At 39.6% G+C, this 22,215-nt stretch overlaps 1 long non-coding RNA gene across 3 annotated transcripts in view; it reads left to right on the top strand.

Annotated features, from left to right (window-relative positions):
- The window catches only part of LOC137062617 (uncharacterized), a 213,010-nt gene that overhangs the window by 55,573 nt on the left and 135,222 nt on the right, over positions 1-22,215 (top strand). For all 3 annotated transcript variants that reach the window (XR_010901257.1, XR_010901258.1, XR_010901259.1), the window contains exon 4: positions 20,257-20,380. This is a non-coding gene — a long non-coding RNA (uncharacterized lncRNA). The remainder of the gene's footprint in view (positions 1-20,256; positions 20,381-22,215) is intronic.

Raw genomic sequence — 22,215 nt, 5'->3', positions numbered from 1 at the left:
TCATCATTCACACACATATATATTCTACAATAGCTAGTTTTAATATTATAACATATCTTATTATTATAATCATTATAATGATTATAATAATATGATAAGATATAATATATTAATATAATATTTCAATGTATTCATATATTAATATTTTAGAATGGTGTAATATTGAATGTTAATATTATATTACGATACTACACTTTTTTAGATTGAAACATTAATTTTAATAAATAATTCTATATATATATATATATATATATATATATATATATATATATATATATATATATATATATAAACTTCTAATGTGTCTTTTATGTGTGTTTGTATATTATTTGTTTATTTGTTGAAATAAACAAATAAATAAACAATAATATTTGGAATAATAATCAGTATAACATGTTATTATTAATATACTGTAACTTTGATGTTATCTAAATTGTATATATTTGATTAATTATTTGACTTTGTTTAATATAATATTGGGATACGCTGATATATATATATATATTATATTTTAATAATAATATGCTTTTAATATACTATTATTAATACTATAATTTAATAATATATATTACACACACACACACACACACACACACACACGTGTTTATTTATTGATTAGTGTCAGTCTGCGGGTGAAATGATTGTCATGCGTGTTCCTGGTCTATTCTGAAGGATTATCCGTGCCTGAGTTGTGGGTCTGAAGTCTTCATTATTGGCTCATTCCCTGATTAATTCTGTGCAGGGTTTCCTTTGACTCCGGATCTGACTCTTATTGTACGTCTTTCTCTGCTCTGGCCCGATCGATCTGCTCCATTAGATGGTGGAGGACGCAGCCAGTCGTTTGAGAGCGGTTCAGAGGTCGAAGCTTCTCGCCGGTGTCTGAAGAACAGGAAGTGACAGGCAGATGGACGGACATCTTTTCTGAAAGGAAACATGTCCATCACTTCCTCCAGTCTCCGGCGGTTCTGTCCCAATCGGACAGATGAATCAAATCAAACTGGACTTGCTTTGTGTTTTTCAGGAACTCCTTCTCCAATAAAAGCTGAAGCGGCTTTATTCACTTAAAAAGAGATGAATAACGAGGCCATATTCTGCCCTTTGCTTTCTGGCTCCACTAGAGCAGGTTTTCCTGCTTGAATGTTGATTATTTCCTCATGTCCTCCATTGTTGCGGCTCCTCTCCCTCCAGTCTGTCAGTAACTCTGTTTAGTTCCTGTCTCTATGAAGCCCCTCCTTCTGAAAAGCACACTGTGTTCTGATTGGTCGGCTGGAGCGGCGTGTTGTTTTGGAAAGTTTTTTCGAGTATGGCCCTGTATGATGTCATAAAGGGTGGAACTCCTTATATGGACACTTCTCTCAGATGAACACACAAACACACACACACACACACACACACACACACACATCATCGATCTTGGTTCGTTGTGTGTTTAGACACAAGATCAACAATGTCACTAAAAAAGTGTGTGTGTGTTCCCAGTCATGAGTGGAAACCACAGGCGTGAGTGAAACTGCATCAAATGTGTGTTTTGATGGCAATTGGTGAGTAAGTGCATATAATGTTAAAAGCACCAGCGTATTGTGTGTGTGTGTGTTTGTGTGTGTGTGTGTGTGTGTGTGTATGGGCTGGTAATCCCTACGTTATGGGGACAAAATGTCCCCACAAAGATGGCAATATCCGAATGCTTGTCCTTGTGGGGACATTTTTTGGTCCACATGAGCAAAACATCTTTGAGTTTTTTTGAGAAAGTAAAAATGCAGAATGTTTCCTGTAATGGGTAGGTTTAGGGGCTGTGTGTGTGTGTGTGTGTGTGTGTGTGTGTGTGTGCATGTGTTTGATGGGTAGGTGTAGGGCCAGTGTAAGGGGATAGAAAATACGGTTTGTACGGTATAAAAACCATTACACCTATGCAAAGTCCCCATAAAACATGGAAACACTACTTGTGTGTTTGTGTGTGTGTGTGTGTGTGTGTGTGTCTTTAGCTCCGCCCACTGCACGCCTCCACGGACTCGGCTGTTTTCAGAAAGAATGGGTTCAGTGTATCTGTCTTTTATAATTATGATAAACTAAAGACTCTTGTGAGATATGAAGGATCAACACGACTCTACAGATACTCAAGATTAACACCAGACTGGCACAAACTGTGTGTGTTATGAGCCTTTAAGGATGTTAGAGAGAAACACACACTCACACACACGTTATCTTGAGATATTAGACTGTGGCGTGTTTGACTGAAGTCTCATTTACTGCTGGTGTTTGCTCAGATGATTGATGGCTGACCTTGAGCGCTGATGGCGTTTGATAGGTGACAGTTCGTCAATATTCTCCTTTGTCCAGTCTTAGAAGAAGGAATTTCAGCTTATTAATCATTAATATACAATTAAACGTGAATCCCATGTGATCTGACAAAGCTGTTTTCTCATTTTCCTCAACTAAATGTTTCATGTCATAGTCAATAATAAGAGCAGGAAATTAAATCATCTGCATTTATTCATTCATGATTTTATTTAGCTTGTGTTTGTGTTCATTTGTTGAGGATTACATCATGTTCTGAAGCAACACAGAAGAAAATGCCAATGTTTCCAGCTAGGGGTGGGCGATATCTCGATATTTAAAATATATCGAGATATTTTTTCAGCTCGATATGGATTTGGACATATCGTATATATCGATATATTGTTTATATTTAATTCTGATTCCGCCACTTCCACTTTGCTTGTTTGCCTTCTCTGTGTTGTGCTCGCTCCCGCTCGCGCGCCTCCCGCCTCTTGCTTTGTTCCCCCTCCCCTCGCGTGTTGTCTCATTGAACACGGCTGCTTCCACAACCAGGTGAGAATTAGTTATCATGTTGACAAGCGCGCACGTTGTTCAGGACTCAGTTTAGAGACCATTTTTTTCTTCTAACACAACTGCTTGCTAAAATTCATAAAGAAATATTAATGTTCATCATAGTTCAAATCGCACGTTTCACCCACAGTCAGGTGATTGACACTATTGGTGCGAGACGCGGTCGCAATCATGCCAGTTTATGATCTGTGTCTAACTGATCGCACAGTTTTCGGTTAAAATGTCAAAATGATCGCATATCATTTGAAAACATTTAAAAAGTATTGCAATATCATTACTATTATTATTTTGTCAGCTTTATCACGGGATTATGATGAATAGGTCTATTCACGTTTTAACCAAGAGGGAAAAACGCGACATCCCGGGTGTCCTGAGACACGCGGTGCTCTTCTGTAAGTTGTACTGTATCATATTATCTTATAGCCTACCTTCTGACATTCATATTTCGTTCTGTAACTGAAAAAAGAAGTGAAACTCAGCTCATGTGTAGCCTACATGATCCGCATGATGAGTTTGAATTTGGTCAAACTCATGACAAACATCACTGTTTGAATTTTGATACAAATTTAACAGGAAATGGTGTTATGACAAAATCAGTTTATTCATATCTCAGTCATCCCCCCATCCTTCTGCAAAATGCTTACTGTTTACTTTAACTGTAAAAAAGGGAGTCTTTGATTCATCTTTTGAAAGCATGAAATAAATGAAAAGAAGGCAATATTATTTATTTTCTTTTACAGTTAAATTATTATTATTTATGTAATCAGGGAGTTTTTTTTTTTAAATGTCGCAAAAGCACTTGACTACCTCTTTGCACTTAAATTTAAAAAAAAGAAGTTTTTGTGGTATTTGGCATATTTGTTTTAGCTGTAGTTTTGGGGGGTTATTTTTCCTGTAAAGATATCGAGATATATATCGTATATCGAGATATAGCTAAATATATCGAGATATATTTTTTGCTCCATATCGCCCAGCCCTATTTCCAGCATTATTATCTGTATTTTGTGTAAATATATGTTTTGTTAAAGGGTTAGTTCACCCAAAAATTAAATGTCTGTCATTAACTCCTCTCCCTAATGTCGCTCCACACCCGTAAGACCTCCGTTCATCTTCACACACAGTTTAAGATATTTTATATTTAGTCAGAGAGCGTATGCAAGTGTATGCACACTATACTGTCCATGTCCAGAAAGGGAATAAAAACATCATCACAGTAGTCCATATGAGACATCAGTGGGTTAATTAGAGTCTCTTGAAGCATCCAAAATACATTTGGGTCCAAAAATAAAAAAAACTACGACTTTATTCAGCATTGGCTTCTCTTCCGGGTTTGTGTTCAATCCTCAAATAAAGATTCAAACGGTTATGAATCAGTGAATCGATTCGTGATTCGGATCGCGAGTCAAACTGCTGAAATCACGAGACATTGGCGATCCGAATCATGAATCAATCGAAATTGTAAATTAAATGCATCTGTGGTGAAATTACTAGATTTTCAGGAAGGGGCCGTCCCCAAACTGATCCCACAAAGTCAGGAGCATGAAATTGTCCAAAATGTCTTGGTGAAGCATTAAGAGTTCCTTTCACTGGAACTAAGGGGCCAAGCCCTGAAAAACAACCCCACCCCATAATCCCCCCTCCACCAAACTTTACACTTGGTACAATGCAGTCAGGCAAGTCCCGCTCTCCTGTAACCGCCAAACCCAGACTCGTCCATGGGATTGTCAGACTGAAGCGTGATTGGTCGCTCAGAGAACACGTCTCACTGCTCTAGAGTCCAGTGGCGGCTGCTTTACTCCACTCCATCCCACGCTTTGCATTGCTCTTGGTGATGTAAGGCTTGGATGAGCTGCTCGGCCATGGAAACCCATTCCATGAAGCTCTCCGCTGTTCTTGAGCTCATCTGAAGGCCACAGAAGTCTGGAGGTCTGGAGCTGTTGACTCTGCAGAAAGTTGGAGACTTCTGCGCACTGTGACCCTCAGCATGCGCTGACCTCGCTCTGGGATTTAACACTTCGTGGCTGAGTTGCTGTTGTTCCCAATGGCTTCCCCTTTGTTATAATCCCTCTAACAGTTGAGCGTGGAATATTTAGTAGTGAGGAAATGTCAGGAATGGCCTTATTGCACAGGTGTCAGCCTATCACGGCCCCACGCTTGAGTTCACTGAGCTCCTGAGAGCGACCCATTCTTTCACTAATGTGTGTAGAAGCGTCTGCAGGCCGAGAGCTGGAGTTATACACCTGTGGCCATGAAGAGATCGAACATCTGAACTCAGAGATCTGGAGGGGCGGCCCAATACTTCTGGCAATATAGTGTATCTGTTGGTTAAAGTTTGATCCTGTTCACCTGTAGTGTCTGTTCTTAAGTCATGTCAGCTTCGTTTATATATAGATTGTTTCACATCTGCTGCACATCAATAAACAGGACAAGAACAGAGTCAGTGATGGAGAGATGAGTTCAGTTGAGCTCTAATCCTCTATACTGAAGACTTTGAGTAACTTTAATTCACTCGAGTATTAAAGCAGACTAAATATCTCCAGTCGGGAAATGATGTCTTGATTTAAGAATGTTTAGATGTTTGTGCTGGAAAACAACATTAGTTCTGAGGAAGAGCATCATGCTTGACATCGTTGCCGTCTCTTCTCTAGAGGAACTCGTGTGTGTTTTTCAGGGGAATCATCTGCAAAACATTCAATTTCATTTCATTTCTGTCTCAGAGAAGATCTCATTTATGATTTCTGTTAATGCATGTGCATTTAGAAACACAACAGACAGTGTACCAGCATGATCTGCACATTCTCAACACATATTAATGTCAACACACACGTGCGAGCGCACTCACACTCTCACTTACACGCGCACACACACGCACACACACACATACACTCTCACACTCACACATACACACTCACATATGCACTCTTGCACACACTCGCTCACACACGCACACACACACATACACACACACACACACATCTCACACGCACACACACACATACACTCTCACACACACTCACACATACACACTCACATATGCACTCTTGCACACACACACACACACATACACACGCACTCACTCACACACTCACACACACACACACGCACTCTCACACTCACAAATGCACACACACTCACACTCACACATACACACTCACATATGCACTCTTGTACACTTTCAGACACACACACACACTCACACATACACACACACTCACAAACGCACACACGCACACACATACACACTCACATATGCACTCTTGTACACTTTCAGACACACACTCACACACACACTGCCCCTAAACCTACCCATCACAGGAAACATTCTAAATTTTTAGATTTTCAAAAAAACATCATTTAGTGTGTTTATCAATCCATTAACAGTGTGAGGACCGCTGGCTGCTGATCTCAGGTTTATATTACATTGTGGGGACATTTGGTCATTACACACAAACACACACGTACACACACATATGTTTGCACACACTCTCACACACACTCACTCACACTCTCTCTCACACACACACGCACTCACTCTCTCACACACACACACGCACTCACTCACTCACACACACACACACTCATGCACGCGCACCTCTTTCACATTCTCTCACACACACTGACTGCCACCAAATATGTCTTTGCGTAGTGAGGCTGCCTGCGTTAATCATGTCACGGCCAGTTTACCTTTATCTGCAAAGCTAAACACACTAAACAGCCAATCAGAGGCGAGCTGTGCATCTGCCATAAACACTGAACACACACCAGATCTCTTTCATTTCTCACTCAGTCCATTCACATTAAATGAGTCTCCTGCATCTCAGGTGTTTCTCTGTTCCTCTCGTGTGTGTGTGTGTGTGTGTGTGTGTGTGTGTGTGTGTGTGTGTGTGTGTGTGTGTGTGTGTGTGTGTGTGTGTGTGTGTGTGTGTGTGTCCTGATGATTTTACGATGTTTCTGAGAGAAAAGAAGACGTCACATTTATTTCTACAGCGTTTATACCGTACAGATCATTTATAAGAAGCTTTAAACTGCATCGGGCCGTACCAATTAATTAACCAATTGGAATTAATTTTGTTCTGTTTTTATGGATATTCTGTTTTAATGCTTACATTATTTTTTATTAATCCAAAGACTTGTCTAATTTATTGAAATATTAAAACTTACACAATTTTACAATTTTAACAGATTTAACAAAAATATTTTCTTTATTTTATACATTTTTTATTATATCAGGCTTTTTTGCATTTTAATATTTATGGATTTTGGATTTTATATTTATTCCATTTTACTGCTTTAATAGAAAGTTAATAATCAAAATGTATGAAACTTTATTTAAGTAGCTCTTCATTATTTATTTATTAAGCAATTTAAGGATTTATTGACAATTTTACAGTCTTATTTTTTCAGAAATTTGAAAGTAAATTTATTGATAATTTTACAATAATAGGGTCCAATGAAAAGTATACATTTTTCTGAATTTATAATTTAACAATTTTAAAATTTTATAATAAAATTTTAATACAAATTTATAGTGATCAAATGAATGCAAAAAAACAATAATAATTGAACTAATCTTTTATAATGGCATCATAACATTAATTTCTTAACAAAGTGCTGCACAACAGAAATCGTAGATGATGAAAAATTATAATATTTTTACTTTTTTTAAATATTATAATTATTATTAAACATTGACTTTTTATGGCCTTTTTTTTTTTTTTTTTTGTCAAATTCAGTTAATATTAATGGATTCCATTTAATAATAGTATAATATAATCATAACATTTTTCAAAATAAAGAGCCGCACAACAGAATATTGTAAATTATGAAAAATTAAAACATTGACTTTTTAGGGCCCTATGTTTAAAAAAAAAAAGATTATTATTTTTATTTATTTTTTCACATTCAGTCCGTTTTCCCCCAGCATTTTAATATTTATGGATTCCATTTTAATGGTTCAATTAAAAGTTAATAACAAAATTCATAAAATGTTATTTAAGCAGCTCTTCATTATTAATTTATTAAGCAATTTAAGGATTTATTGACAATTTTAGTCTTATTTTTTTCTGGATTTATAGTTTAATACAAATTTATGATAAAAAAAAATGGTGGCAATCAAATGAACACAGAAAAAACAACAATAAACAATTTATTAGCTCCGCCTCCGCCAGTTGATCCGGACGTGTGTTTGCGATGGGAAATGAGTCCCGCTGGACTGGGATTGTATGGCTCCTGAGCAGAGGGAGGGCAGACCGTAATGTGACGCGTTAATCCAGTCCTCCATCGCGCATCCCAATCCCATAATGGGATCTGAAGCCTGATGAGTGGACTCGGGATCATGTAGAGCCGTGTGATTGCCTTCGCCTCCATTGAACCCCGCGTGCTTTCATTCCTTCCCAGCATGCAGTGGTTTAACGACTGAAGCGCCATCACTTCCTGCCGGAGGAGGAGAGAAGAGGAATGCTGATGACATGTTACGCTTTTATTTCTTCCATAAATTACTCCATTAGGATCTCCATAAAGCGCTGCAGAAGGCGGCTAGCGCAGGAGCAGCTAACAGCGGCTAGCCGTGATCGAGCTCAACCGGCCCGAGTCATGTGACCTGAGGAGCTCTCGCCATCCATGTGTCCATCCATCTGTCCATCCATCTATCCATCCATCTATCCATCCATCCGTCATCCATCTGTCCATCCATCTATCCATCCATCCGTCATCCATCTGTCCATCCATCTATCCATCCATCCGTCCGTCATCCATCTGTCTGTCCATCTGTCCATCCATCTATCTATCTATCCATCCATCCATCCATCCGTCATCCATCTGTCCATCCATCTGTCCGTCCATCCGTCTGTCCATTCATCTATCCATCCGTTATCCATCTGTCCATCCATCTGTCCGTCCATCTGTCCATCCATATATCCATCCATCCATCCGTCATCCATCTGTCCGTCCATCTGTCCATCCATCCATCCATCCATCCATCCATCCGTCATTCATCTGTCCATCCATCTGTCCATCCATCTATCCATCCGTCATCCATCTGTCCATCCATCCGTCCATCCATCCGTCCGTCCATCCATCCGTCCGTCCATCTATCCATCCGTCCATCCATCCATCCATCCATCCATCCATCCATCCATCCATCCATCCATCCATCCATCCATCCATTCATCCATCCATCTGTCTGTCCATCCATCCATCTATCCATCCATCCATCCATCTATCTGTCTATTCATCCATCTATCCATCCATCTGTCTATCCATCCATCCATCTGTCTATCCATCCATCCATCTATCTGTCTGTCCATCCATCCATCCGTCCATCTATCTGTCTATCCATCTATCTGTCTATCCATCCATCCATCCGTCCATCTATCTGTCTATCCATCCATCTATCCATCCATCCATCCATCCATCCATCCATCCATCTGTCTATCCATCCATCCATCTATCCATCCATCCATCCATCCATCCATCCATCCATCCATCCATCCATCCATCCATCTGTCTATCCGTCCGTCCGTCCGTCCGTCCGTGCATCCATCTGTCTGTGAATACTTGCATTAATAACCCTAATTAAGAATAATTGCAACATAGTTGCATTTATTTGCATTTATTTATATATGTAGCGCTTTCATAGTTTTCCCTTCTGTCTTTGACCCATCAGCAAAGATCTTGAGTCTCAGCTCGTGTATTATTTGAGAAAATCTGCTTTGTGATCAGTGAGATGAGGGGGGAAATCATTTAACCAAATTATAATAATGGAATGTTTAGTGATTAATTTAGATGTCATTTATCATAGCAGCAGAACAAATGCCTTCCCATGGTCCGTGACAGATCGCCGCTCATATACGGCTGAGAAAGCCAGCGTGTCGTCCAATTGTTGGGAGTGCTCTGATAGAATAGCATTTGTTAATCTGTCTGTCTAAGAGAACGGCTACAACCCTAAACATTTTCTCATTATTGGTTTTATCTTAAAAGCAGGAACGAGGCTGGAGAACGCCACAAAGACGGCTCCATCACAATAAGAAATGATGTTTTCTTTCATGTCCTGAGTGCAGCCTGTGAATGGAAGTGTAATTTGGTGGATGTACATCATCTTTTAGGGTAACTACCCGAATAACATTGCTCACCGCCCGGATACGCTCAGACTGAAAGAATAATGGAGAAACGGGAGCGATAGAATGGCGCACCGATACAAAAGCAGGACGTGGACGCACGTTCTGAAGCGCTCAAAAGAATGAAACCCTCCAAATAATAATTTTGACAACCCCGGGGGGCAGTTAATGTTATGGCAGGGGACCCCATTATACAGACCCCCTCCTTCCACAAACGCACTGATCTAATTATTGCATGTTAAATGGGCATCTGGTAAATGGTGCATATAATGATGCATTTCCAGTGATCTGCATTAAGTGCGCTCTTGTCCTGCTGCAGGCTTTGACACACAAATTGGCCCTCTCAGGCTCGGGCCGTCCTCCATTATGGCTCCGGGCTGCCGAATAACCCCGCTTACGACATGCCCCGGGTCCTCCGCGCAATTAATGAAGTCAGGCCTTTGATTGATTTAGTCCATAACGCGCCGCTCTCGGGGAATTGAGCGGAGATCATAGAGAAAATGAATTTGGAAAATGCACGAGCGAGAACTTGTCCTCTCTTGCGGGTGTGTTTATTTGACATTCATATTTATGAAACTGCCAATTTATGATTATTTTAGAAGGCTAATTAACAAGCGAGCGCATTTTGAAATGACCTCCGGTTGGTGGCTTTTTCTAGCACACTACTGATCATCTGGAAGTATGTTTTTTTTTTAACGTTTTGCACCCAAAATATTTAGCTTTGAGAATGAATTGTGTGTATTTGAATGTCTGTGCTGATTGACAGTCCTATGAGATTGATTGTAAATCAGGAAATATCAAACAAAGACATTTGGTTTCTCCAATCTGAGCCCAACAGAAGTCCCAGCGGATATAAATAAGCCCATCTCTAAAGAAACGCAAATTAAAATCCTGCCATTTGTTTACAGTCGTTCTAAACATCTATGCTGTCGTTTTATCTGTGCCACGCGAAAGGGAAAATGTTAAAGAATTGAGCTTTATTTCCATACAGCGACAGTGATGACGTCTGTGAAGCTCCAGAAATGACAAAAAGCACTTAAAGTCTTCCATTAATGCCATAAGTCCATTATGTAGCGCGTCTGGTCGTGAAGGTTTTTGCTGATGTATAGCGTCATTTATTTAAGAGCAGCACTTCACTTGCTGTCTTTTTAATGATTTAATTATTTGGAAAAAAATAATAATTTAAAGCTTTTGCAAATGGGGAAATTAGTTTGCTTTTTATGTTTTGTGAAATCTATGTTTTTTATAATTTATTTATTTGTTTAGCAAAAACATAGTGTTCCAGCAAAAGCCTGTGGGAAACGTATGGGAAACATTACCTATAATTTAAAGCAGAGTTTGCTGCAAATAACCAGTGCTTTTGGACTTATTTATAATATACTCATTTTGGGAGATGCATAGAGCTGTTAGCCTGACAAGCCTGACCCTCATCCAGATGTTTGGTCTGAAACTCTCCATTGACGGCTCAATCCGAGGGGCGGATAAACGGCTGTCAGTCAAACTCCCTCTGCACGCGATAGGATAGCGCTACACCAACCGGAGCAACGACGGTGAAGCGGAGCTTGTTGACAGATAAAACATTCGCCGTATCCGGTCGGCTAAACTCGAACACATCTTCCCTTTTTAAGAATGACTTCAGTGCCGTTCTTTGTTCTTTTCTCAGAGAAAAGCTCAACTCCAGAGTCGCGGGCAGAGCTGATTCAAAAGACCGCCGCCGTTCGCCAGTTTCTGTGTTTACTAGAAGCACGAAAACGCAACTCGGCCGTCATTATATTAAGCCCCGCCCACCGACTCTATACACGATGTGATTGGCCCAGCAAGAGTTAGGAGAATACAGCTCAGAAGGGTATTGAGAGTTCCTAGACGACACTCGCGGGCAGATTAGATTTGCTGCCGCTAGGGTGTGTCTAGATTTCTAGGCTATAGAGCTGCACGATTCTGGAGGAATTGAGAATCACACTTTTTTTGTTTTTGTTTAGAGAGCAAAACAGATTCTAAACAAACAAAATCATTTACTAGAGGTTCAGACAAAATGTTGATAGCTGAAAAATATATATATTTTTAAATTAGGTTTAGTGAATGGATGAATCAGTGTTTTTAAAGCGGGGGTGAAACACTCAGTTTCAGTCAATCTTGAGTACCTATAGAGTAGTATTGCATCCTTCATATCTCCGAAAAGTCTTTAGTTTTATTATATTTATAAAAGAAATATGGGCTGTACAGAGTCTTTCCGGAAAAAACGAGCGCCTGGAGGCGTATCATGTGGGCGGAGCTAAAGAATGACAAGCGCGCAAAGCGGTGACGTCCTCAAGCGTGGAGAAACCCATCTATCTCAGCTAATACAGATATATGATCCACAATCAAATCTGAGGCTGAAATAAACTGAACAGGAGAAGCAGCAGCAGCAGGACGTCCGTCTCTGTGGTATGTACTGTATTTAGTGGCCTGTCAACATTTGTGTGTCTTTACTCTCAGTTTATGAGGACATGATTCGGTTTATGGACTATTGTATGCGACTAAACCTTAGCAGTAGCAAGCAAAACGGTTTTGCACGTCAGACTAGTGTAACGTTATACAGAGAACAGCAATGGAGTAACCGTTAGCGCATTTGAATGACGAAGCACGCGATCGTGTCGTTTACTGATGTTTACTCACGCGACGATAGCCGACAGCACAGACATCTGAAGCAGTTTAACTCACCGGCTGCTTCCAAAGCAGGACCGAACCTTTATCGCTGGGACCGCTCCGTCAGAAACACACTTCTTTGGTATGATTTGGTGAAGTCCTGACAGCAGTGAACGGTGGAGATCCACTTTTGCGATGTTGTGAAGCTTCCCGTCATTTCTGATCGGGTCAAATGCAGCGCTGCCTTCCCAGAATGCTGTGCTGAAGCATTGAAGTCACCCATAGGAATAAAGTGGAGCACGGCGCCTGGATCGACTGGATCTGCAGCTGAGAGTGTGTATGGGCGTGCATTTCCTCTCTCTCTCGCTCTAGTCACGCACGTGCGCACCCTACCGGGAGAAGAGCCCGTACGGCCCGTACAAGGACCTTCCGATCTATTAACGTCAAGCCGACCCATACTCGAAAAAAACTCACTCATAAAGACTTCACTTGTTTCATTACTGGATGAATCAGTGTTTTTGAATGAATCTCTTGAGTGAAAGATTCAGTGACTCACTCATAAAGACTTCACTTGTTTCATTACTGGATGAATCGCCGTTTTTGAACAAATCTCTTGAGTGAATGACTCAAAGAGTCGCTCATAAAGACTTCACTTGTTTCATTACTGGATGAATCAGTGTTTTTGAACAAATCTCTTGAGTGAATGATTCAATGACTCACTCATAAAAACTTCACTTGTTTCATTACCAGATGAGTCGCCGTTTTTGAACGAATCTCTTGAGTGAATGATTCAATGACTCACTTATAAAGACTTCACTTGATTCATTACTGGATGAATCAGTGTTTTTGAACAAATCTCTTGAGTGAATGATTCAATGAGTCGCTCATAAAGTCTTCACTTGTTTCATTACTGGATGATTCAGCGTTTTTGAACAAATCACTTGAGTGAATGATTCAATGACTCACTCATAAAGACTTCACTTGTTTCATTACCAGATGAATCGCTGTTTTTGAACGAATCTCTTGAGTGAATGATTCAATGACGCGATCATAAAGACTTCACTTGTTTCATTACTGGATGAATCAGTGTTTTTGAACAAATCTCTTGAATGAATGATTCAATGAGTCGCTCATAAAGTCTTCACTTGTTTCATTACTGGATGAATCAGTGTTTTTGAACAAATCTCTTGAGTGAATGATTCAATGAGTCGCTCATAAAGTCTTCACTTGTTTCATTACTGGATGATTCAGCGTTTTTGAACAAATCTCTTGAGTGAATGATTCAATGACTCACTCATAAAGACTTCACTTGTTTCATTACTGGATGAATCATTGTTTTTGAACAAATCTCTTGAGTGAATGATTCAATGAGTCGCTCTTAAAGTCTTCACTTGTTTCATTACTGGATGATTCAGCGTTTTTGAACAAATCACTTGAGTGAATGATTCAATGACTCACTTATAAAGACTTCACTTGTTTCATTACTGGATGAATCATTGTTTTTGAACAAATCTCTTGAGTGAATGACTCAAAGAGTCGCTCTTAAAGTCTTCACTTGTTTCATTACCGGATGAATCAGCGTTTTTGAACAAATCTCTTGAGTGAATGATTCAATGACGCGATCATAAAGACTTCACTTGTTTCATTACTGGATGAATCAGTGTTTTTGAACAAATCTCTTGAGTGAATGATTCAATGACTCACTCATAAAGACTTCACTTGTTTCATTACTGGATGAATCAGTGTTTTTGAACAAATCTCTTGAGTGAATGATTCAATGAGTCGCTCATAAAGTCTTCACTTGTTTCATTACTGGATGATTCAGCGTTTTTGAACAAATCACTTGAGTGAATGATTCAATGACTCACTTATAAAGACTTCACTTGTTTCATTACTGGATGAATCATTGTTTTTGAACAAATCTCTTGAGTGATTGATTCAATGAGTCGCTCTTAAAGTTTTCACTTGTTTCATTACCGGATGAATCAGCGTTTTTGAACAAATCTCTTGAGTGAATGATTCAATGACGCGATCATAAAGACTTCACTTGTTTCATTACTGGATGAATCAGTGTTTTTGAACAAATCTCTTGAATGAATGATTCAATGAGTCGTTTTATAAAGTCTTCACTTGTTTCATTACTGGATGAATCAGTGTTTTTGAACAAATCTCTTGAGTGAATGATTCAATGACTCACTCATAAAGACTTCACTTGTTTCATTACTGGATGAATCAGTGTTTTTGAACAAATCTCTTGAATGAATGATTCAATGACTCACTCATAAAGACTTCACTTGTTTCATTACTGGATGAATCAGTGTTTTTGAACAAATCTCTTGAATGAATGATTCAATGACTCACTCATAAAGACTTCACTTGTTTCATTACTGGATGAATCAGTTTTTTTGAACAAATCTCTTGAATGATTCAGTGACTCACTCATAAAGACTTCACTTGTTTCATTACCAGATGAATCGCTGTTTTTGAACGAATCTCTTGAGTGAATGATTCAATGACTCACTCATAAAGACTTCACTTGTTTCATTACTGGATGAATCAGTGTTTTTGAACAAATCTCTTGAATGATTCAGTGACTCACTCATAAAGACTTCACTTGTTTCATTACTGGATGAATCAGTGTTTTTGAATGAATCTCCCAAATGAATGATTCAATGACTCACTACCGTAAGTCATCAGTGTTTATATCTGAACTATATACTTTTATCCCAGTACTTCTGTGATGATATGGTTTATTGTAAGGCAGAAATAATGATCCTGTGTGGTTGAAGAGACAGTTTCATATCTATACATGAAAACGTCTCTCTCCGGATCAGAACCCAGATCTGACTGCTCGCTGTGATCGTACTAGTCAAAGGCTTAAAGACAGAGACAAATTGTTATCATTTAGGATGAAATCGTGTGGGTGTTTGAATCAAGTTGCGATCTTTTAATAATTAATCACGCAGCTCTAAAGAGGCATTTTTATTGCGAGACACCCCAGGTTAAATTTTAATACTGCCCTAGTTGATTGACTAAGAAATGCTAAAAAATGTTTGTTTTACAAGTTTTCTCAAATGTTATGTTTAAATATGCGTTGTCTCATTAAATATGCTCTAATTTGCATACATTTCAGAGCAGAAATCTGAACATTGGATGAAGCCAGGTTCATTTTTTGTTGATATATTAGAGTTAAAGGCGATTTTGGATGTAAATAAGAAAATACTGTCAACAGACAGAAAAAAATAGATTTTCTTCATGTTTTTAGAAGAAAAAATGATGTAAATCATGTGAATTAAACTCTATGATCAGTAAAAACCTTCAGAATATAGACAGGAATAAATCTGTAACTTTTGGTGTATGTAAGTGATACTGAAGTGGAGAAAAAACTCTTTAAAGATAAGTATTGGAATTGAAACCTACAGACACAAATAGATAAAGTGCAATAAAACAAACACTTAAAGCTATTTTGGATGTTTTTATCCTCTAGACTGAGAGCAGACATGCTGCACGCGCGCTGGAATAAACGATCTTAGCCAGTGTTGTGAAAAAACAAAAGAATTTAATGATACACAGAGCACTCACCCAACATGATCGTCATTACTGAGAGAAATAGTGAAGGTGATGCAGATACAAACAAGCTCTCCGTTTAGGATTGGAACAAACTCAACCCAAGAGCCTTTGATGACGAGATGATTACGCTACTGTCATCTGTCCATCATCAGCTAAAGCCCGCCCTGATGATCTCATTGGTCAGTTTCTGTTGATCATCTGTCCGTCATCGGCTAAAGCCCGCCCTAATGATCTCATTGGTCAGTTTCTGTTGATCAGCTGTCCGTCATCGGCTAAAGCCCGCCCTGATGATCTCATTGGTCAGTTTCTGTTGATCATCTGTCCGTCATCGGCTAAAGCCCGCCCTAATGATCTCATTGGTCAGTTTCTGTTGATCATCTGTCCGTCATCGGCTAAAGCCCGCCCTGATGATCTCATTGGTCAGTTTCTGTTGATCATCTGTCCATCATCGTCTAAAGCCCGCCCTGATGATCTCATTGGTCAGTTTCTGTTGATCATCTGTCCGTCATCGGCTAAAACCCGCCCTGATGATCTCATTGGTCAGTTTCTGTTGATCATCTGTCCATCATCGGCTAAAGCCCGCCCTGATGATCTCATTGGTCAGTTTCTGTTGATCATCTGTCCGTCATCGGCTAAAGCCCGCCCTGATGATCTCATTGGTCAGTTTCTGTTGATCATCTGTCCGTCATCGGCTAAAGCCCACCCTGATGATCTCATTGGTCAGTTTCTGTTGATCATCTGTCCGTCATCGGCTAAAGCCCGCCCTGATGATCTCATTGGTTAGTTTCTGTTCGGAGATAATTACTCCTCTATGGAGCGAGGCCAGACAAATTTTGTGGGCGGGGCTAAATTCGGCTGGCATCGAGGCTAATTAGTTTGACCAATTAGTAAGGAATACCTGAGGGCTAAATACAAGAATAACATTAATGTTAAGAATGTTGGATCTCTATCACTCTCCATAATAAAACGATCCTGTAAATATGGCTGACTTAATAATCAATGCACACTATGCTGTACTGTTTACCAAAACTTGCTGCAAGCATCTGTATAGTGAAACGGTTATGTATCCACTTAAGCCATTGACACAGCGCTGGAAGTGTGGAGAACTCCATGAGCCATGTGTCCGCGCGCCGCCGGAGACGAGAGCATGTTGCAACTCCGCTTTTCAACACCTCAGGCTTTAACATTATGCCACATTAGCGGCCAAAAAGCTATTTTTTGTTTGAATTTCGCATTAAAGCTTTTAAAAAAATTAAAAGCTTAGCTTTGTTTAATATCAAAAGCAGGTTTGGCAATTTGCCGTGAGATGAAGTTGGGCCTGAAAGCGTGTGCGTGAGAGTTGGCAACCCTGCAAATAATGATCACCCAACCAACTATTTCATGACATTTCTCAGTGGAACTGTTCTTGAAGCCTTTCTAAACGAGAGTTAACTTCTTTATCCGTGTGTTTCAGATGAATAATGCTGAGGCGAGGTGTGGACGTCTCTTCTGCGGTGGACTGACCTTTCCTCATATCATCGGCAATCATATTATTAACTTTATGAGCCTTGATTTACAGAACATGCCCTGCGCTGATATCCGCTCTAAATGTCGGGACAAGGACTCATTAAAAGACCTTTAAACGGGCCTTTAGAAGGCGCCCTGTCTTTGTTTTATTTGTCTGCTGCTTAATTAGAGAGGATCATCCGACGCATAAAGAGCACGAACCAACAAATCCCATAATGCAGCTGGAGCCCATTCAGCTGAAACTCTCATATCCATCCATATATGATTGCATATGATCAGCCCACACACAGTCTGCGCTCACACACACATCCACGGATTCGTTCTCCTGAGTGTTTATGGAATATTTTGGCCAATTGGATTTCGTTTTGAGTTATCAATGAGAGTTTATTAGTGATGGATGCTGCTCACAGTGTAAAATACTTCAGCAATGCTGGGTGGAGTTAGTGGAAATAGTCTTTATCTAAGTGTTAACAGACTGAATTTGAATCTTTATTTCTTTCTATTTCCTGAAAGATAAAGAATTTTCTGATGAAGCTGTCGCACACGATCTCCTTCAGTCCTTCTGTGTTGGATTGATAGTTTAGACTTTTATCAAGAAAAACTCTTTTAGTATAATTGTACAAACGTCCTTCAGCTCGTGCTTCTTTCTGCTGTCAAATATCAGGTAAACACAAGAATAACTCTGATGTTGTTAGTAATATTTCAACTGGCCTGAAGCAGGTTTACTTGATTATCCAGACATCATTTATTATAAAAACCATGTTTCAAATATGATCATCAGGATTGGTTCATATCTCAATCATCTTTGTATGGCATTATATGTTTTAAAACTACAGAGCTTTGATCATTAAACTAAGGATTTAAATATCAACTTACTAAGATGGCAAAAAGTTTTGGGACGCCTGCCTTTACATGAACATGAGCTTCCCATTGTTAATCCGTGGGGTTTAATCTGGAGTCGGCCCACCCTCTCTAAGCTCCAGCTCTTCTGGGAAGGCTTTCCTCAAGGTTTAGGAGTGTGTTTATGGGGATTTTTGCCCATTCTTCTAGAAGCTCATTTGTGAGGTCAGGCACTGATGTTGGACGAGAAGGCCTGGCTCTCAGTCTCCGCTCTAATTCATCCCAAAGCTGTTCTATCGGGTTGAGCTCAGGACTCTGTGCAGGCCAGTCCAGTTCCTCCACACCAAACTCCTCATCCATGTCTTTATGGACCGACGCTTTGTGCACTGGAGCGCAGTCATGCTGGGACAGGAAGGGGCCGTCCACAAACTGATCCCACAAAGTTGGTGAAGCATTAAGAGTTCCTTTCACTGGAACTAAGGGCCCAACCCTTGAAAAACAACTCCACCCCACAATCCCCCTCCACCAAACTTTACACTTGGCACAATGCAGTCAGGCGAGTCCCGTTCTCCTGGTGACGGCCAAACCCAGACTCGTCCATGGGATTGTCAGACTGAAGCGTGACACGTCTCTCTGCTCTAGAGTCCAGTGGCGGCTGCTTTACTCCACTGCATCCCACGCTCTGCATTGCTCTTGGTGATGTAAGACTTGGATGAGCTGCTCGGCCATGGAAACCCATTCCATGAAGCTCTCTCCGCTGTTCTTGAGCTCATCTGAAGGCCACAGAAGTCTGGAGGTCGGAAGCTGTTGACTCTGCAGAAAGTTGGTGACTTCTGCGCACTGTGACCCTCAGCATGCGCTGACCCCGCTCTGGGATTTAACACTTCGTGGCTGAGTTGCTGTTGTTCCCAATGGCTTCCACTTTGTTCTAATCCCACTAACAGTTGAGCGTGGAATAGTAGTGAGGAAATGTCAGGAATGGCCTTATTGCACAGGTGTCAGCCTTTCACGGCCCCACGCTTGAGTTCACTGAGCTCCTGAGAGCGACCCATTCTTTCACTAATGTGTGTAGAAGCGTCTGCAGGCCGAGAGCGTGATGGGATTGAAGGGATTGAACAGCTTTGGCAATATTGTGTATTATTGTCAGAAATTGATATTTTATATGCATTTTATGTCAGTATCTTCTATACTGCATCAGAATTTCATTACTTTTAGTCTATATAAATATCAATATCTGCAGCAAATTGCATATTTTTGCTCAATAAAAGCTGTTTTTTCCTCCATATGCTCACTATAATAGACTATATGAGCCATAAAAGCACTCAATAACAACAACAACAAAAAAACATGCAAACTTTTAAAATATTTTGTCTAATGATTCAGTAAACAGTTAAATTTGGACTATTTATTTGATGATTTCTTATGTAAGGCTTTACAGCAGGGCTATTCAAATCTTACCCTGGAGGGCCATTGCGATGCAGAGTTTAGCTCCAACCCTGATCAAACACACCCACCTGTGATTTTCTAATGATCTTGAAGACATTGATTAGCAAGTTCAGGTGTGTTTGATTAGGGTTGGAGCTAAACTCTGCACAGCATTGGCCCTCCAGGGTAAGATTTGAATAGCCCTGCTTTACAGGGTTAAAGTTGCACTGCAAAAGCTTCACCATCTGTGGCACATGCAATTATTTTATGTATTTAATTACTTATTTTTAAATTAGTTGTTCATCTGCACTCTTGCTTTTCTTCACAGATGAATCTAATAGTTCATGGTTGACCCGGGTTTGCCTGTGATCTCCATTAGAGCCGATTTATGATCTACACTTAAGAAGGAAGTCCTACACGTTTTACATCTGAATAACATCACATTTGAATGAGTAAGTAGCATATCTAACCTTTCTAGTACTTTATTTATATTCATGTGTAGCTCTGTAAGCTATCAAAGATACACAGAGACAGGATTGCTTCATGTGACCAGAACGGTCATATTTTTTTAAATTTTTTGTTCTTGCGCCGGAACAACGCATCAACCAACTCTAACTCTCACACATCTTAAAGGGGAAATGCCAAATATGTATGTGTGTGTGTGTGTGTGTGTTTGTCGGTGATATGTGAATTATGCATCAGTGAGCTGTGGGTTGTTTGTATCTGCCACTACACATTAAAAAGACTTAAAACTAAGATTACCTGCCAAATGTGACCCAGCTGGCAAAAATATTAATTGTTATTATATATATTCTCTTCTCTGATGACGAGGGCGGGGCAACCTGTCACTCACATGAGATCAGCCAATAGCAAACCACCACCATCCAATCAATTCCCCACAGATGTGATCAAGCCCCGCCCCTACATTTGTTCTTGTTTGGGAAGCGATTAACTCGATATACAGCATAATGTAGAGAAGAAAGACCAGTACATGTAGAAGTACAAGATGATATATTTAATTTTTTTAGTCACTGCAGTATTTTATCAGTTTTCAATCCGCAAACAAAGATTCAAACGGTTATGAATCAGTGAATTGATTCATGATTCGGATCGCCAATGTCTCGTGATTTCAGCAGTTTGACTCGGGATCCGAATCATGAATCGATTCGCTGATTCATAACCCAATTCAATTCATAAAATTCATAATTTGAATCTTTATTTGAGGATTGAACACAAACCCGGAAGAGAAGCCAATGCTGAATAAAGTCGTAGTTTTTGTTATTTTTGGACCCAAATGTATTTTGGATGCTTCAAGAGACTCTAATTAACCCACTGATGTCTCATATGGACTACTGTGATGATGTTTTTATTCCCTTTCTGGACATGGACAGTATAGTGTGCATACACTTGCATACGCTCTCGGACTAAATATAAAATATCTTAAACTGTGTGTGAAGATGAACGGAGGTCTTACGGGTGTGGAGCGACATTAGGAAGAGGAGGTAATGACAGACATTTCATTTTTGGGTGAACTAACCCTTTAACAAAACATATATTTACACAAAATACAAATAATAATGCTGGAAACATTGTTTTTGAGTGACCAGGATCACTTCTACTAACATCCACACGAGCGTTGCGGCATGCTGTCGTTTTTTTCTCAATGCTCTTGGCTTCATTTATCTTCCATGTGCCTTTAAAATCTGTGCTGGAAAAGTGAATTGATGGTGTAACAGATGGATGTGGATGAGAAGGAGGCAGCAGAGGCCAGTGTCTCCTCCTCTTGATCTGTCCGTTTAATGAGACTCGACTGCAGGAGGCCGAACCGCGGCACTCATATGAGGGATAAAGCTGGTTTGATTCACTGCAAAAAACGCTTTTCTTACTCAGTATTTTTGTCTTGTTTCTAGTCAAAATATCTACAAATTCTTACATTAAGAAACATTTACTAGACCAGCAAAAGTAATTGTCTTGTTTTGGGGAAAATAACTCAAAATGAAGAGAGTTTTTGCTTAAAATAAGATAAATAATCTGCCAATGGGGTGAGAAAAATAATCTTAATTCAAACAGAAAACAAGATTATTTTACTCACCCCATTGGCAGATTATTTATCTTATTTTAAGCAAAAACTCTCTTCATTTTGAGTTATTTTCCCCAAAACAAGACAATTACTTTTGCTTGTCTAGTATATCTTCTTGTTTTAAGAATTTTTAGTTGTTTGGTCTAGAAACAAGACAAAAATACTGAGTAAGAAGAGCATTTTTAGCAGTGTGCCCTCATGAATCTC

Source organism: Pseudorasbora parva, chromosome 23, assembly GCF_024679245.1.
Source record: "Pseudorasbora parva isolate DD20220531a chromosome 23, ASM2467924v1, whole genome shotgun sequence".
In the NCBI taxonomy this organism is placed as follows: domain Eukaryota; kingdom Metazoa; phylum Chordata; class Actinopteri; order Cypriniformes; family Gobionidae; genus Pseudorasbora; species Pseudorasbora parva.
This window is presented reverse-complemented; position numbering and strand designations above follow the sequence as displayed.